The sequence below is a fragment of the Bison bison genome, unplaced genomic scaffold (assembly GCF_000754665.1).
Source record: "Bison bison bison isolate TAMUID 2011002044 unplaced genomic scaffold, Bison_UMD1.0 scf7180017849655, whole genome shotgun sequence".
Classification (NCBI taxonomy): Eukaryota; Metazoa; Chordata; class Mammalia; order Artiodactyla; family Bovidae; genus Bison; species Bison bison.
In genome coordinates this window covers 2,344-9,591 of record NW_011480228.1, presented here as the reverse complement: position 1 = coordinate 9,591, position 7,248 = coordinate 2,344, and the positions used below count along the sequence as shown (strand labels likewise).

The 7,248-nt window shown below is 35.9% G+C and overlaps 1 pseudogene; it reads right to left on the bottom strand.

The window, feature by feature from the left end:
* Positions 1-4,695: 4,695 nt before the first annotated feature.
* On the bottom strand, positions 4,696-5,632 carry LOC104994079 (annotated as a pseudogene).
* Between the last annotated feature and the right edge of the window lie 1,616 nt (positions 5,633-7,248).

The window sequence follows — 7,248 nt, the reverse complement described above, 5'->3', positions numbered from 1 at the left end:
TGCTGAAGCTGAAACTCCAGTACTTTGGTCACCTCATGAGAAGAGTTGACTCACTGGAAAAGACCCTGATGCTGGGAGGGATTGGGGGCAGGAGGAGAAGGGGTTGACAGAGGATGAGATGGCTGGATGGCATCACCAACTCAATGGACATGAGTTTGGGTGAACTCCGGGAGCTGGTGATGGACAGGGAGGCCTGGCGTGCTGTGATTCATGGGGTCGCAAAGAGTCGGACACGACTGAGCAACTGAACTGAAGCTATTTGTTTTTTTGTGTGTTTCCATACAAGTTTTAGAATTATTTGTTTAAATTCTATGAAAAATGCTATTGTAAGGATTGCAAGAAATTTCCTTGGGTAGTATGGTCACTTTTATAATACTAATTTTGCCAAACCATGAGCAAGGTATATCTTTCCATTTCTTAGTGCAATCTTAAATTTCTTTCATCAGTGTCATCATTTTCTGAGCATGGGTCTTTCACCTCCTCAGTTATGTTTAATCCTGGGTATTTTATTCTTTTTAATGCAATTGTACATTTGATTGTTCTCTCAAACTATCTTTCTGATAGTTTATTACTTTAGAGAGATGCAACAAATTGCTGTTTGTTCAGTTTTGTTTCCTGCACATTTACTGAATTTATGAATGAGTGCTAATGGTTTTTGGTGGTTTCTGTAGGATTCTATTTTTTCTACAATCATGTGTGCAAAGAGTACAAGTTTTAGCTCTTCCTTTACAATGTGGATACCTTTATGTCATTTTCTTGTCTGATTTCTATGGCTAGGACTTCCAAAACTATGTGGACTGAAGTGGTGATAGTGAGCATCCTAGTCTCATTTGTGATCTTAGAGGAAATTCTTTCTGCTTTTCACCATTGAATATAATGTCAGCAGTGAGTTTCTCACATGTGGACTTTACTATTTGGAGATGCCTCCCTCTGTGGCCATTTAATGAGAGACTTATGAAAAACAAATGTTGAACTTCCACCAAAGATTTGTTTTGCATCTATTGAGATGATTTTATTTTTATTTCAATTTATTAATGTGGTATATCACACTGATTGATTTCCATTTATTGAATCATCCTTGCGTCTCTGAGATATATCCCAATTGATAATGGTGTATAAGCCTTTTAATGTATTCGTGAAATCGACTTTCCTGTGTTTTCTTAAGAATTTTTGCAGTTGTGTTCATCAGTGATAATGGCCTGTAAACATTTTGTGGTATTTTTGCTTTGTTTTTATATCAGGATGAGGCTGATCTGAAATAATGAGCTTGAAATTGCTCCTTTCTCTGAAATTTATTGGAATAGTTTGAAAAGGATAGCTGTTCTCTCTTTTTAATTGTTTGGTGGAATTCACCTTTGCAGCCATTTGGTCTTGGACTTTAAAAAAAATACTGAATCAATTTCATTACTGACAAGTGATCTGTTCATATTCTACTTCTTTTCAGTTCAGTCTTGGGAGAGTGTACACTTCTAGGAATTTGTCCATTTCCTCTAGGTTATCCATTTTATTGTCATATAATACTTCATATAGTCTCTTATGATCCTTCTTATTTGTATGGTGTTTCTGGTAATGCCTCTTTTTTCATTTTTATTTTATTTTTGGAGCCATCTCTCTTTTGTCTTGATAAGTCTGGCAGAAGGGTTATTGATTTTGTTTATCTTTTCAAAGAACATAGTCTCATTGAGTTTTCCTATGTACTTTTTCAGTCTCTGTTTCACTAATTTCTGCTCTTTTCCTTATAATTTCTTTCCTTTTATTAACTTTGGGTTTTGTTATTTCTACTCTTTATATTTTCTTTAAATACAAGATAAGGTTCTTTATTTGAGATTTATCTTGTTTCATGAGGTATGTTTTTATTGCTATAGACCTTGAAAGAAAATCATATCTAAATTACTTATTTACACTTTAATTGCATGAGTATAGCTAACTTCCACTTTCAAAAATTATTTTTTTCACAATAATCTGATGGAATGAAACCTAATTTGAAAGTTCATTTTTTCTAAAAATGAAACAAATTTAATTTCTATTTTGAGGCTTCTTAAATGGAAGATTTGTGACCAACTGTTGCACATTTTTGGCATCTCAAATAATGGTAAAATAGTGAGCAGAGTGGGTGTACCTCTGCATACCTACAAAGGTTATAAAGAGTGTAATCATTATTGACTAATTTAGATATACTTCTCTATATATAAGGAAGACAATTTTATAAAAAGGGATAGCAGGTAAATGAAAAAAATACCAATCTAGGTCAACTGTTTTATATAAAAAGATGTTTTAAAATGAAAATCATACATGTTGATATTGAGATCAGGGGATGTGGTATGAGTGAAAACTACATTGAAAACTACAAATCAAGGATATAGCAAGGAGTTAAAAACTATGTTAATGGTGAATATCTAAAAATACACAAAAAAGCAAACATACCATGGTGGTGATAAATGCGTAATTTCTCAGTACCTAACTCTTCAGAGGGGACTATAAAACAAACACTAATATTAAAGTTATCTTTAAAAATGTGGAAATTGACACAATTAAAGCTTTAAGCATTTTAGAGTAACCCTTTTCCTTATTTTCTTGAAAGAAAAATAATCCAACATCTTATTCCAGAAAAGACACTGTTACAATTTATCCACCAAATGTTTCTTTCAAATTATCATAGTTTTAACTGCAGATTGATTTATTTTATACCTTAAAATAAATAAGGAAGAAGCATATGGAAGTCACTAAAAGCAGGAGTGGTTTAGTTGTACTCAGGGTACACCAAAGGAATGGAGACTTGTGAATTTAACTTTTTTAATATCAAAAGTTTAAGATTTTATCCTATCCAGATAAATCCCATGATCTCTATAGTATTTCTCAGTTCAGTTCAGTCACTCAGTCGTGTCTGACTCTTTGAGACCCCATGAATTGTAGCACGCCAGGCCTCCCTGTCCTCTAGGGCTGTCCAAAAAAAAAAAAGAGGAGACTCATAAATACAGGTTTTTGCTATCATTTTTTTTTTTTTTCTGAATACCTTCATTCTTATTTGGGCTTTAGTCACTACTCACCATTTTATTTCATGCAAAACTGTCTTATTTCTACCTGGATTACCCAGTTCTGGCCACAGCTTTATTTCCTTTATTCCCTTTAAATTCACCTTTATTCCCCCAAACAGTACTACTGTATAGTCACTGTGCATTATAAGATTAGAAAAACTTTATGGACTGGATACATTTCTTTCACTAGATGGAACAGAAAAAACTTCCAGATTAAAGAGCAGGTCCTAAGCCTCATGCCCACACTCCACAGGGGACCTCTTATTTATTGGCCATGTGTCTGTTGAGGTCCAGCCTCATGAGAGGTTACTGGCTCATTTCTCTCCCATGCCCTGTTCTCAGAAATACAAACACTTGCAAGCATTCAAAAAACTATTTATTTTTTAAATTTTGTGAAAAAAGGAATGTTCTTACTTGAACAATCACCTCCCCAATATACTAACCCAAGAGGCATTCTCTTTTCAATAAACTACATTAAAAAAATGCCCCTGACAAACTGTTTTCTTAAAAAAAAATTAAATAGCAAAAGAGCAATCAATACCCAGCCTGAGAGAAATTCATGTACCACCCTGAAACAAAGCACAGTCAGCTTACAAGCTAGAATAGTTTTTCTTGTACCATATTTACTTAAGCAATATTAAAGAGATAGAATAGAAGCAAAGGATACTAAGGAGCTTAATCAACTTGAAGTCAGAAACAAATTTATTATACACTTTTTCATTAAAAACACATATGACTGTAAATACATCATTAACTATTCTGAGCTTTATTGTACCACCCATATAATGAATACATTTTGACAACCTGCAATGATTTGCAGGTGACAAAATCCTTTGTCAAGGAAGCGTAATGCAGTGTTTACAGATGCAAAATGGGTTATACTTAACAGTCACTATGAAGTCTTCCACCACAGAAATTAGGTGATACAGTCTTGCTTAATGAAGCCTTGAAAGATGGGAAGAGGGAACATTCTGAGTCATGTTTCTAATGGCAATAGGCAGATAAGACATCTCCAGCAACATAATGTCACCCTAGTGTTCCCTGATTTGATCATCTGTTGAATAGTCTTCTATTTTCAGAGGAAAAGGGAAGTTCAAACTAATAGAGAGAAAAATGTATTCTAGAAAAGAATACAATAAATACACAAAATGTATTATAATAAATACACAAAATGTACTGCAATAAATAGTAACATGCATTTGTGCTCAGTTATGTCCTATCTCTTTGTGATCATATGGAGAGTGTAGTCCACCAGGCTCCTCTCTCCATGGGATTTCTCAGGCAAGGATACTGGAGTGGGTTCCTGTTTCCTCCTCCAGGGGCTCTTCCTGACCCAGGAATTGAACCTGAGTCTCTTGCCTTGGCAGGAGGATTCTTTACCACTGAGCCAACTGGGAAGCCCATAAATAGTAAACAAGATAGCAAATGTCTTTCTTAATAGTATTAAAAAATAGGAACATGTAAGGACAGGAAATTATACAAGTGGTGAATAAGGAGAGAGGTCCTCCTATATGATAAGTATAAATAAATTGACACAAATCTCAAATGCCTTTCAATATGATAAAATAGAAATAGGTTAAGAAGATGCTAATAAAATTATTATAGTTGAAAAGAGAGTCTTTTGATATTTTGACTATCTGCACAGAGACACTGTTGCTAGTCAAAACTGTATCCCACTTACAGTTTTCCTCAGAGCAGTTTTCACATCTTTATTTCTAAAGCTGTAGAATAAGGGGGTCCTCATAGCAACCACCTTGGTGTAAAAGACAGAAGAGATACTTCTCTCATCCATACACCCAGCAGATGGTTTGAGATACACAAATGACATTGATCCAAAGAACAGAGAAACAGCAATTATGTGGGAACTGCAAGTGCTTAGGGCTTTGGACCTGCCCTCCATGGAGCTGATGTGAAAGATGTTAGAGAAAATGAGACCATAAGAGACAAAGATGGTAATACTGGGCACAATTATATTGATGCCTGCCATTAAGAAAACTACCAGCTCATGAAGTAGGCACTTGTGCAGGAGAGCTGGAGCAGAGGGAGGATGTCACAGAAATAATAGTTGATGGTGTTTGCATCACAGAAGGTCAGTCTCAGCATGCATCTAGTGTGAGCCATGGCACCAGAAAATGCCATCAAGTAGGAACCGAGCATAGGGTGGAACACACTTTAGGGAACATAGCAACATGATACAAAAGTGGCTTACAGACGGCCACATAGTTGTCATAGGCCATTGATGTCAGCACATAGATTTCAGAAATGACAAAAAAAAAAAAACAAAAACAGAAAAAGTAGAGCTGAGTGATGCTCCCCATGTAAGAAATAATCTTCTTTGATGTGAAGTTAATTAGCATTTTGTGTGTAAACACAGAAGAATAACAAAGATCTATGAAGGACAAATTAAAGTGGAAAAACTACATGGGGGTATGTAGATATGAATTCAGCTGAATTAAGATTATCAAGCCCAGATTCCCCATCACAGTGACCATATGCATTCTTAGGAACAGGAAGAAAAGGGGGAGCTGGAGATCTGCTTGGTCTGTTAATCCCATCAGAATGAACTGAGTCAGGAAAAACCCATTTCTAGAAGCCATTCTTCTCTAAAGGAATCTGTGGACACAGGAAAAAGGATTCCATTAGAGAACAACTCAGCTCTTCCACTGTTTCTCCTCCTATGAAAGAGTATACACACTGTGAATGCCTGACACTATCCCAACCTGGTCCCGTAGAGTCTGCCTTTTCCATGATCAAGATACAGAGTGATGTGGATGTGCCTTTATTAGAGCTTTTATAAGCTGAATATAACAAAGGACATCATAATCATCCTAGAGAGGCAAGGCAAGTGCTGCCATATGCAAACGTACCTTCTGGGAAAACCCAGGGAAAGGAAGGATGGACAAGGATGCAATTCTTGTGCTCTCATCTCAGCATTCCTTCATTCCTGTGAACTCTTCCCTCACCAGTCTTCTCATTGCAGATAGACCTTATGTGGCAGGAACCAAGAACACTGTTTCTAAATCAAGATGAGGGGATCCGAGTCTATGAGAATTAAGTTACCAAGCTTGTCACAGAGTAAAAATCATGAAGGTAGATGAATGAGAGATCTACCTACTTAGAGGAATCTGCCTGCCTATTATGTCCTTTGAGCCCTTTAATATTCTCTGATTCCTCTCCAACAGATGCTGCCACCAGTTTCACTTGAGACTCAACAGCACAAAATGAGAAAGAATGGTCCATGGACTTTCATCTCAAAACAAGGAATATGTATTGTAAATTAAATTCAGAAACTCACCCAACTGTGTCTAAAACTTCAGGTCTGGCTCCCTTACCCTAGGTTCTGGTTGGTTCTGGAAATGCCATTTCACATTCTCCAAACTTGATCCTTTTGATTTTAGGGGAGAGGAGATAGACATTAATTCATCTATGCTCTGGAAATCTTTCTGAACTTCTATAATTTTTGATATTTTCAGTGTTCTCAAGTGACAGAAGAAAATAATCTTTTTTTTCTTTTTAAAAATTTATTTTATTGAAGGATAGTTGATTGACAATATTCTGCTAATTTCTACTGTACAGCAAATTGACTCAGTTATACATATATATATATATATATACACATTGTTTTTCATATTCTTTTTCATTATGGTTTATCACAAGATATTGAATACAATTCCCTGTGCTATACAGTAGGGCCTTGTTTATCCATTTTATATATAATTGTTTGCATCTGTTAATCTCCAAACTCCCAATCCATCTCTCTGCTGCCCCACCTCCTCCTTTCTCTGTGTCTGTGAGTCTGTTTCTTAGAATAAGTTCATTTGCATAAGATTCCACATGTAAGTGATATCATATGATATTCTTCCTTCTCTGTCTGACTCTCTTTTCTTAGGATGACAATCTCTAGGTCTATGCATGTTGCTGCAAATGGCATTATTTCACTCTTTTTGTGTGTGTGGGCTCCAAAATCACTGCAGATGGTGACTGCAGCCATGAAATTAAAAGACGCTTACTCCTTGGAAGGAAAGTTATGACCGACTTAGATAGCATATTCAAAAGCAGAGACATTACTTTGCCAACAAATGTTCATCTAGTCAAGGCTATGGTTTTTCCTGTGGTCATGTATGGATGTGAGAGTTGGACTGTGAAGAAGGCTGAGCGCCGAAGAATTGATGCTTTTGAACTGTGGTGTTGGAGAAGACTCTTGAGAGTCCCT